The following is a 12,413-nucleotide window of genomic DNA, read 5'->3' as shown; positions in this document are numbered from 1 at the left end:
TGCACTTGACAGTGATCGTATGCTTTATGTATAATTATAACTATCATTTTGTTAAGTTTCTAAATGCGATACGCTGTTTTTACCAGATTAACATCACAATCCTTGTATTTTTTACAAGACTGTCATGAATATGTTACTATAAATATCTATAATATGGAACATTAAAAACTGAGATTTATATGAACAAGCTAAAATTTGACCCGAAGTTTCTCCGGCGCAATCGAGTTTTCTGTACAGCAGCTACAGCGTATAATCAAGGCCACCGAAAATAGATCTATCTGTCGGTGGTCTCGGCATAATGGTGTATGAACTGATCAACATACCAATTTGCAGACCTCTAGCCTCAGTAATGTTTAAGATCTGAGGGAGGACAAAAAAACTGCAGACAGAATAAAGTGCGGACATACAAAGTATGTGTATAAATATTTCACTGTGAAAACTATGTAGTTCCACTAGTCAGGCACCTTCCAAAATCTCTCCATCCTCATTTATTCCAGGAACTCCTTATTTGCCTACAATTGCATCTCATCTAGAATTAAATCTCCTACCACAATTGCTCTTTCCTGCTCCCTGAGGCCATTGATTCATATTCTCCAAATAACTCCCTTTCACTCCCATTTCCTTTCAGTCTGGTCCCATATGAACCAACTTTTACCACTTCTTTTTATTTTGCCACACTTAATGTTAACCAAACAATCCTCCAACACATTTTCACTCTTTTACCAGTCCTAAAGTATCTCTGTTACACGTACCCTAGTTCTATACCATGTGCATAACTATATAAGTATATATAAATATAATATATACATATATATATGTATGTATATATATATATATATATATATATATATATATATATATATATATATATATCTATATATATTTATGAGAGTGTGTGTGTGCATATTCTTTTTTAAATGTTATTTAAATGTTATTAAATTTGTTCTTTCCCCTTTGTAAGAGACAGATGTGAAAAACAATATGAATTAGAGTTACCAATTTTATTTCTTCAAATTTTCCAGGAACTAAGGAAAAGAGACGAAAACACTTTTAACTGGCAAAACCCAAACTACATCTTTACATTATCACAGCCGAGAGAGAGACGAGTTTTCTTTAAAGCAAACTAAACTCTCCAGAGGGATTTCGCTTCTTGTAAGAGTCCTTTAAAACCCAAGCGAAGTTCATCCCACAGTTCAAAAGTTCGTTTATTTTTCTCGGGACTTCCGTGGGTGGAATTAAGTGAAGTCAACCTTCCCGAGCATTTTTCTCCTTTTGCTCTTTCGAATCCCCTGGCTCGTTAAGAAGAACCTGTTTTTATTTCCAAAACAGCTTCTGCACCGTAATTGGATCAAAGTCTGACGGAGATTGTCCTTCAAAATACGTAAGGAAATCTGATTACTCCTTTGATTTCCCTTGCTGATTTCCTTTTAACTCAATTTCCCTAAAAGTGTAAACTGATATTTGGATGAGTGTCTGGAGGATGCCAATGGAACATTTTGCACTGGATTTTAATTATGATCATGCATGTGTATATATATATATATATATATATATATATATATATATATATATATATATATATATATATATATATATATATATATATATATATAGATATGTTTAAAAGTTTAAAAGTTTTTGGAAAATGTTCATTTTGCAAAAATTGTTATTGTTTACCAAAAGATGAATATATTAAGCATTGTACTTTTATAAACATATATAATCAGCTTATTCATTCCAGGGTCATTTTTGTCGGTCAGTCTCTTTCCCCGTATAATCCTTTAACTGACTTCTCCCTGCTTCCAAGCCAGTTGGGCCTAATCGTTTGTAAAACCTCTCAAGATTTACGTTTGTTCTGGTAGGCCCACTAATTCTTCAACTGTGTTGAATTCCAGGTGCATCTGCTCCTTTATAATCCCCATCCTCAGGGATATCTGTATGTCGCCTGTCAATTATACGACCTTTCTTACAAACTTACTTTTATATTTCTCATCAGTCTGCTAGTAAAGGACTGTGTTTCGAAAGGCATAGCAACCACTCCGTTGTGTCACTTTTCCTTCGTGGCATTTGCCTTTAGTTATACATTTGCGTCACGTTCCTTATCTTCATGATTCAGTTATACATATATGTCTATATATATATATATATATATATATATATATATATATATATATATATATATATATATATATATATATATCACGTGATTACGAACTATAACTTTTGCTTTTTCCTAGATGTTTGATACGTTCTTCAATAAGTGTACATGATAACCTGAAGGAAATAAATTAAGTTAATATACTCCGGAAAAAAGCTGTTCTCGATTTACTGTTTTGCTGATTCACTTCCAGTCTAAAGCTAGTGCTCATACTTTTTTTTCTTGTTCCAGAGCAGCTAGTTCAAGATTTCATTTCCCCGCAACGGCTTTTCGTTTTGGCCACTTCGAAGGTCTGTTTAGATATTGCGGATGTTATTAAGCCCGAGCACGGCACAAGTCTTAATTAAAAAGAACATGACTATGACGAGCAATAACAATGCTGATTCACCCTGAGTGTGTTATTGTATCACTTCTAAAGATAGATACACATCGGCAGAGCCTCGTTAATTTTCAGATGTGCTTTAGGAAGACAGAGAATCGTTTAAAACTGATGAAAAATGAAATGCAAATAAATACAACGCTCTTAATCTCCATTCTTCTCCCTGATCGTAATCGGGGCGATACGCAGAAGCAGACGGAAGGAATGCAATTAGGGAAGCTAAGTCTCTCTTAATCCAGACGCAAGAATACATTAATTAATTGCTCAGATCAAAGAATGAGGATAAATTATGGATGGATTTCCCCAAAGGGAATCAAGGGATTTTCAAGAAGACGTCAAACAAGTTACCAATTTGTACTGAATTTATTACCAGTGGATTAAGGTGGGATCTCTGGGCAATGGATATTCTCTAGATCTTCCAATCTAAAACTTTTTTTGCCGAATAAATAATTACATATACTCTAGCATCTGTAATGCGACTTTCAGTTGGTTGTATACTTACTTACGTATTAAATGTGAGTATTTGTATAGCCACATCGACTTCCTCACACAAAACGAAGGTGGTTTCACCTTCGGTGGAAGGATTCGAACGAACGAATGTTTATTTGGATATAAACTCGTAGTGACAAGTGTTTCCAAAAAAGTGCGAGGAAGTAGAGAAGTTAAGTGATCATACATAACGGGGAAAGGTTGCTAACAGATTCTATTTCTTTGAAGTACTCTTTTCTCTGATGTATTTTATTGTCGCTGCAGGTAAAAATTTATATCTTCACGAAATAAGAAGAATGTTTCATGTAGATGCTCGTTTATGCCTGTAGTTTTATGGTGAAAAGTATACGTATATATATATATACACACACACACACATATATATATATATATATATATATATATATATATATATATATATATATATATATATATATATATATATATGAATTCAACATTTGAACTTGAAATACACTCGTGCTGAAAGCCTTTTCTTCTTAGCACTAAAACCTTCTCTTATAGTTAATTTTACCAGTAAATGGAAAAAGGTCTTTGAAAAGAAGTTTGATTTATAGTAACCAAATCTTCCTAGTTACATACCTCAGGTATAAATGGGTCCGGGACTGATCGATGACAGCAGAAACTGTTGTAGCCTTCGTTAAGATTTCATTTCTAATGTCCTTCACCAAGAGTAAAGCGATTTAATGCTTTTCCATGAATCAGCATCGTCCAATAAGTGTTTGATTGCAGGTCTCTTTGTTCTGTCGTTTCCAATTATAGCTCTGTTGCCTGTTGAGATGAAGCTAATTAGCAAATTAACATTTTTCCCCTTGTTGTTATGAGAACATTTAAAAAGAAATGTGAAAAAAAATTTGATGGTATTGGGAAATTAGAGCCTAAATCATTTTTCAGTTTCGTTCTTAATAACGTTGTCCTCTAACTGTTAATGAAATATTCTTTAACTACATACATACACACACACAAACATATACATACATACATACATACATATATATATATATATATATATATATATATATATATATATATATATATATATATATATATATATATATATATATATATATATATATATATATATATATATCTTTTTTATTATTGTAACTTGGATAAAGATTATGCAGGCAAACAACGAGAAACAGTATAGTTTTAGGTCAAAAGAAACATATCATGTAATTATTCATTTTAATTTCCTACAAAAGTCATAAAAATAGCGGAAACGCAACAAAAATACTGTGAAATAATAACTGATACTGGAGAAATATCTCACAAAATTATATAAATAATTTTCTTAAATTATATAATTTATAATTTTTGCAATTCACAAATGCAAAGTAAATTCTCCATAAATATTGTGTTCAAGGTTAGGTTATGAATGTTTCTTTGAACCCTCAGCACTTGTGGATGAAGCATTATCAATTACTGTATTCATTATGAAGAAAAGCAAGGCGACCCAGTGAAGGATGTATTTATGGATGAAGGGAGAAAGGGAGGCATAAGGAGAATACCAAGAAGGATGAGCTAATGAATCTTTTTTGAAAATAATACTGAAAAATTTGTTTTCCGTAGTTCCGGTTTAGAAAATTACCCAAGTTAATAATATGTGTAGACTGAATATCAAGATGATATCCTCTTATAAAAGGAAAACGGTTTATATTCATAGTAATGAGAAGGAGAAGCGCATGCTTCTATTTCGTAAACGCGAGAGTTTGCTTCATGAAGGAATGGGGAGGAAGAATTAGAATAACTCAGATTAAAAAGTTTATCAAATACTGATAACTGATTTGATTGCTTAACAAGTAATTTTTTTAGGTTATAATACGAATACCTTCATTCTCAATTATGAGATGGAAACCGCAACACTCGATTTTAATTAAACTAGAATATTAATAACCAGAAAACTGGAAAAAAGGAGGGATGTATTGAGTGAAAATTCATGTACGTGGAATAATTCCAAAACATTGAAATGAAGGACTAGAGTGTTTTCAAATTGGCTACGTTTGTAGAAAAGAATAATAAATTATGACTAAAACATCGCAGTCATTACATGTTAAATTACTTAAAGCACAGATTAACTACCAGATTGACTGAATGCTATCACAGGAGAAATGGGAACAGTACAGTGTGTATTTTCGCTTGCATCCTAGAATTTGCAAATTAGAAGAATATTAGAACTAGAAAGAGAGAGTATATATATATATATATATATATATATATATATATATATATATATATATATATATATATATATATATATGTGTGTGTGTGTGTGTGTGTGTAATGGTTCCTGTAATCCAAGGGATAAGGCGTTGACTATACCACCAATAGGCCTAAAGCCCCGTAGACACTATGCATCATGTATCAGCCACGTGATGCAGTAGTGATGTTGAAAAAAATTACTAGCGGCCGAATTGTACTGCAACTCTGCTCACTTGTTCTCCGGCCAGATTTGACAGTAAAGGGTCACATGTCCGAGAAGAGAAAGTTGAAAGGGATAAACAGTGCGATTAATGGATTAAGGGAGAGGAAAATATTCATTTTGCCCTTCCTTGTCAAGGTTCTTCAAAATAGTCTTGAGCCACACTAATTGTTCAAACATCTACTGTGTAATGTAATTCATAAAATACTTATGACCTATAATATTTTCAGATATATATATATATATATATATATATATATATATATATATATATATATATATATATATATATATATATATATATATATATATATATATATATATATATATATATATATATCTTCCCAAACATCCCAGCCACCAAACACTCAATTTAAAGCTGGAAAATACAACAGTGCAGAGTGTTGGTCCTTGTCCATTCAAGAGGTTTGGTGGGTGGTGGTGAGTGGGCCATCGGCACTGGAGCTGAGTGGACGTCCTCCCCTCTGACTGCTGATGCAACACTGCGCAGACACTTGAAATCGGTCTAGCCCATCAACACGTTGGTGATACGGCTTCGTGTTGAAAAAGTGGTTTTTCAACACATCCATTCAACACTGCGCGCATCATGATGCATAGTGTGTACGGGGCTTTAAGCTCGACTCTCGTCCGAGAACTTTTAAGAGAACTCTCGTCAGGTTCCATCGCAGCTCTGATGACCCAGGCACTGAATTTTTGTACTGGAGGTTGATCAGGTATGCTGGCTGGAACCACATTTGGGAAGGATGTAGGGTCAGTATCATCCAATAGATTTTCTAAGAACTGGATGCAAACACGTTGTGAAAACACCACCTTCAAGGGAAAATACAGAATTCAATATATTTACCTGCCTATCTATCTATCATATATATATGTATATATATATATATATATATATATATATATATATATATATATATATATATATATATATATATATATATATATATACATATACATATATACACTGGTTGAATATTGGTAAATATGTAACATCGAAATGAAGATTATTGCCATGTTGTTCCGATTATTATCTTCAGAAAACAGCTGTTTTTGCTATGAATTCATCGCCAGTGTCAGGGGTACATAAGGGAAAAAACAACTACAATCGATATATGCCGGTGTAATAAGAAATTATGGATTAATAATGAAAATTTATTTAGATTAAAAGAGAGAGAGAGAGATTGTAAGAGAGAGAACCGTTCACAATATTGCATGCATATGTATGTATAAGGAATAATATTGCTGAAAAATAACACCAATAAGATTAAAATTTAAAGGGATGACTGTTGCGATGGTTCCGGGAAGGAGCTCTGTCTCTTATATTTTGGCACGAAACGTAGACTTAAAGAAAGAAAAGAGGGGAAAGAGAATCAATTAAAATTTCCGAAAACAGGACATTTTTTTCAGCTCAAAAATTCTTTATTTCGCTGCAGAAATTCTGTCACGACAAAAATGGAATGGCTTTCTTCCATTTTCGTGTCATATGGTGCTCTAACGAAAATGAAAATATGAAATATGTCAAACAAACAAGCTTCGCGCACCCATTGCTTAGAGACAGCTCCAAATAAAAATCCTGAAAAGGAATAATTTTAAAATGATGTGGGTCAAATATTCCTCCGGATCTCTCTACCATTTTTTTTTTGAAGTTGAATATATATTTATCTTCTTCCTATTTGGGTTTTGTGTATCCTTGTTCCTTCAGGTTATAAACGGTACCATCGAGGTCAATTGGGCGAAATAATATGTTTAAACAAACAAGTCACTCGCACACACATTCGAACCCGGATTTGGCACGTCGGACACTTTGCTTTCAGAGAAAAATGATAATACCGGTCATCTGCTGAATCTAGTATATATTTAAATAAATAAATAAATATATATATATATATATATATATATATATATATATATATATATATATATATATATATATATTTATATATATATATATATATAGATATATATACTGATTACACCTGTATATATGGGTATATAATAAATACTCACCCTGATCACAGAAATTTTCTTCAGAAACTTTATCACAGTCTTATTTAGTCAATGAGTGGACGAAGGACCATCAAGAATGTCACTCAACCATGGCACAGAGGTCGCGTGACCAACCACTGGAAAGGGCGTGGGGCTGGGAACCTCATCCTCAAATACTTGTGAACTGTAGCCACCTCCTCTAAGGGAAGAAGGCGTGAGATGCATTCTAGATGTTGAAAAATGGAAAGTTACTAATAACTACAGCAGTGTGGTGAAGCGTGAGACAAGGGCGTTTATGTCTCTTTGGCTGTTTAATATTTTTGTGGCTGGAGTGATGCTATAATCCACACTAAGGTCAGCAGACGTAGGTGCAACATTGTGGGGTAAGCAAATGAGTCACGAATGAACTGAGGAGTGTTTGAATTTTGAAAATGATGCGGTACTGACAGAAGATGATGGAGAGCTGGTTGTACAAACTAGTTAACGAGATTTTTTTTAAAGATAAGGAGAAATGAAAAAATAATGTGAGCTAAATTGAGGTAATGCAGGGGAAAACGGATTCTGGAAAATGAAGCCTTGAAAAATAATGTGGATATTGTATATATATGTATCTTTATGTTTATATATGTATATATATGTATATATATGTATATGTAAAAGAATGTCTTTTACTGTGATACCACAGTCTAATATGAAGATAAAAAGGCCCATAAAACACTATTTGAACGTTGCAACCATTTTTTTCGAGCACTTCCTTCGGTGCCCCTGTTCACTGGTAAAATATGGACAGATGAAATGTTACAAGAGTATATATACAAAGCATATGACGGTGTGGCATTAAGTCTCCGATGGTGTGCAGGTGACCGTTTCCCAAGAAGTGGGGAAAATAAACAATTCCCTAGTGGTTTTTGGCCCACTAGGGAATTGTTTATTTTCCCTCCTTGGGAAACGGTCACCTGCACACCATCGGAGACTTAATGCCACACCGTCATATGCTTTGTACATATACTCTGTAACATTTCATCTGTCCATATTTTACCAGTCAACAGGGGCACAGAAGGAACGTTTAAATGCTTTTAAATATATGGTATGCAACGTTTAAATAGTGTTTTATGTGTGTGTGTGTTTTCATATATATATATATATATATATATATATATATATATATATATATATATATATATATATATAAATTTCTGGTTGACATTAGGTTCAAATGGATGGCCAGGATGCTACTAACTGACTCACACAAGTAATAAAAGAAGGTGGAACCTGAGGACTTCCGTACATGAGGTTTTTCCCTGGCCAGCTGGTCTAACATACCAGCAAGTTTTACCTAACTTCCTGACATACCAGTTGGTAGCATTTCATTCGAATTACCCCTTCAGCGTGAATATGACGGAACTAATCAACACATCACGTGTTTCACAGAAATATATTTCTGACTCACATCGGGATCGAATCCTAGTCTCTCAAATAAAAGGCCAGGGCAGTACCACCTGACCCACAAAAGTCTTAAAAGAAGTTGGAACCTAAGAACTTCTGTGTTCAAGTTCCCAAAGGGTAATTCAGGGTCAGTTGAGAATGACTAAAACAGGTTCACCAACGAAAACATACCTAAACTTTCCTAGAATGCTGTGCTGTGCCCTGACCTGGCTGTGCCCTAGACACCCCTACAAGGTAACACTAACAACATGGACTAATTTTCCACACAGAGGTAGAGTTAGAGCCTGCTCCCATCGGTATGTAAACTATTCGAATGAAGTGCTACCAACTGAGTAACTGGTGGGTCGAGAAGTTGGGTACAACTCGCTTGTACGTTAGGTGGCAGACTGCCCAAGGAAATCTCAGGTACAGAGTACTTAGGTTCCAACTTCTTCTATGACTTGCGTGGTTCAGTTAGTTGCGCCCTGGCCTTTTATTTGAGTCTGGGGTTCGATCCTGATGTGAGTTAGAAATTTGTTTTTGTGAAACATGTGCTTATGTGTTGATTAGTTTTTATATATATATATATATATATATATATATATATATATATATATATATATATATATATATATATATATATATATATAATATATATATATATATATATATATATATATATATATATATATATATATATATATATATATATATATGACAAGCCATTCTGTACAACCTTCTGGAAATTCACACAACTAAAAAAGCAGTTATACGTTGAAGCAAGAAAATAACAAAACACGCACAAGTTTCCACAGACATGGACATATTTTCTTTTTTTTAATTTACCCTGTTGATTATCTCAACATTTTTGCTAAAATTTTCAGAATTAGTAAGATATTTTAAAGTAAGATTAGTCTGCTGCTCTGTGAATTTTGCACTCTTGAAACTGCTCCTGCAGCTATATCTTTACCTGCCTAAATTCCTGGATACCGTCTCGAAAAGATCCCTTTAATATACCTCCCTAAGCTTTTGGTGATTTTAATTGCGTTTCTGAAAACCTACGATTTTTATCCACATCTTAGAGGATAAAAAGATATCCCTCTCTTTCGTGCGTATTCTTTTACATCTATTTTTATCTCTTTCAAGAAGAAATATTTTTCGATCATATTTTTTTCGCTGACCTCTCCAGATTGAAGAAAGCTCTTTGATGCTTCGTAATTTATAAATAAATGATTTCAGTTATCCATAAGCGTTCTGGCTTGCGCACGAAGCTGCAGTTGTTGATTTTAGACTAATATCATACAATCTGAACCTATATTTAAGAAACCTGTTGATATGAAATTAATATGTATGTACATAGGAAAATATGAAATGCTCGATATCTCATATGTTAAATTTTTAAAAAAACTTTTAGCTTTAACTATAATGAAAACCTTTTCTTTTGCAAGACATTTCGCGATGTTAGCGTTTCCGCAATAATGAGAAAAGTGAGAAAAATATTTTATGACAGAGATATTAAGAAATATGTATATTATACATATATATAATCATGAAGCTACAAATGTCGCTTAATATCGAAATTCACGCTACCTCGGTATATCTCCGTTGGAGAATTGTCGCCGAAGGGGAATTTATATAAGTGATAAATGAATTGGAATCGTGGGGACACGAACCCGCGACGAAAGCCTATTCAGCGACTCCAGTTGACGTAAACCAATGGTTTACGTCAACTGGAGTCGCTGAATAGGCTTTCGTCGCGGGTTCGTGTCCCCACGATTCCAATTCATTTATCACTTATATAAATTCCCTTCGGCGACAATTCTCCAACGGAGATATACCGAGGTAGCGTGAATTTCGATATTAAGCGACATTTGTAGCTTCATGATTGTATATAAATCACGGTGTGATTAAAAATTTCATACATATATATGTATTGTTTGTGTATACAGATATATATGAGTGTGTTTGTAATTAATCATGCATAACTGGAAACGTAAATAGTTTAAAATTGTGTTTTTAATGATAAAAAAAAATCTTTTCTGTTCCTATGATCATGATAGTCATCACATTACTTACACAAAGAAATAAAAACAAAAAGCTAATCAAGAAATACATATTCATATTCTAATAAATAATGGCCAATTATTAGTAAAATACGCATTCTAACTAATTTTGCAAATAATGCCACGAAAGACGGTTTTATAAAATAATTCGAAAGATCTGAAAACATTTGAATTCCGAGCTATGAGGGAGATTCGTACTAAATAACTTAAAAAACGATTTGGGGAGCTAACAAAAAATCTCTGCTTATAAAAATAAGCCATTCTATTACCTGCAGATTTGCAAGAAAAAAATGTGCGGTCTGAGAATTACAGTTGTAACTCTTAACCGAAGAAATGCCATAGACATTTTAGTTTTCAAAGTGTTTCAGCATTTGCTTAAGGAGTGCTATATTTCTACCCACAGTTGATGCTGTGGCGTATATTGTTGACACCTTTGCTCGTATTTGAAATCAATCCTATGAATGCGTATACCTACATGCATCCTTATATATATATATATATATATATATATATATATATATATATATATATATATATATATATATATATATATATATATATATATAGGTATACTGAACTAGAAGTCATTTAAAACGGTAGAGTAATAACTTGTCATTACATTGTCTAAAATAATGATTTCTTACCTAAATGATGAAAATCGCTTAATATACGAGAAAAGCAATCATGAATTATTCTTCTCAGACATCTCAGATATTTAAGAGTCATTTCGTAAACGATTAATGAGAGAGAGAGAGAGAGAGAGAGAGAGAGAGAGAGAGAGAGAGAGAGAGAGAGAGTAATCACATAAACCCTCTTTTTCAATCTGTCGGTCATTGCCATTCTGACTAATCGCAAAATCGTTACCGACATCTCTTTCCCTCTCCAATAACGCATTGCTCGGGACATTGACTGTTCTGATGATTTTCCAATAGCCTGATAAAACTCCAGTTCCATGAGTGGCTTTTCACTCGTGTCCGTCACAAGTCCAGGTAAAGAGAAGGGTCGAACATAAGTTGAACAATAGACAATGGGTTATAAAGAGGCCTAAAAGACAATTGACGTTGGAAGTTATTGTTTCATATGTCTATTACAGCAAGTTAAAAAGTAAGAGCAACGCAAGGAATGATGAGAAGAATTGTGATTTATATGTTTACGATGGTTTGAAAATTCACAGACCATTTAATGTTCGATGACTTATTTTTAATAAAGTATGCATAATGATTATTTAAGATTATTATTAATATTAATATAATACTGAAAACTTTGCTAACTATAAGGAATACGATTGTCCTTTGCGTCTCACAACAGATTCCAGTTAATTTTCAGTCTTTGGAAACAAGTGACAGAGTCGACTTCACTCAGCTTCAGTATAATAGTTTCTCACTATATCGACCCCAACAAAAAGAAATAGTTTCTGAATTAGCTTTCAATTAGGCTGTGTATGATATTAGA

General features: G+C 33.1%; 1 long non-coding RNA gene across 1 annotated transcript in view; it reads right to left on the bottom strand.

The window, feature by feature from the left end:
- LOC136829294 (uncharacterized) overlaps positions 1-12,413 on the bottom strand; it is a 142,131-nt gene that overhangs the window by 58,141 nt on the left and 71,577 nt on the right. The window contains exon 4 of the long non-coding RNA XR_010850346.1: positions 3,627-3,815. This is a non-coding gene — a long non-coding RNA (uncharacterized lncRNA). The remainder of the gene's footprint in view (positions 1-3,626; positions 3,816-12,413) is intronic.

The sequence above is a fragment of the Macrobrachium rosenbergii genome, chromosome 44 (assembly GCF_040412425.1).
Source record: "Macrobrachium rosenbergii isolate ZJJX-2024 chromosome 44, ASM4041242v1, whole genome shotgun sequence".
In the NCBI taxonomy this organism is placed as follows: domain Eukaryota; kingdom Metazoa; phylum Arthropoda; class Malacostraca; order Decapoda; family Palaemonidae; genus Macrobrachium; species Macrobrachium rosenbergii.
The sequence above is the reverse complement of the archived record's forward strand: the minus strand, read 5'-3'. Positions and strand labels throughout refer to the sequence as shown.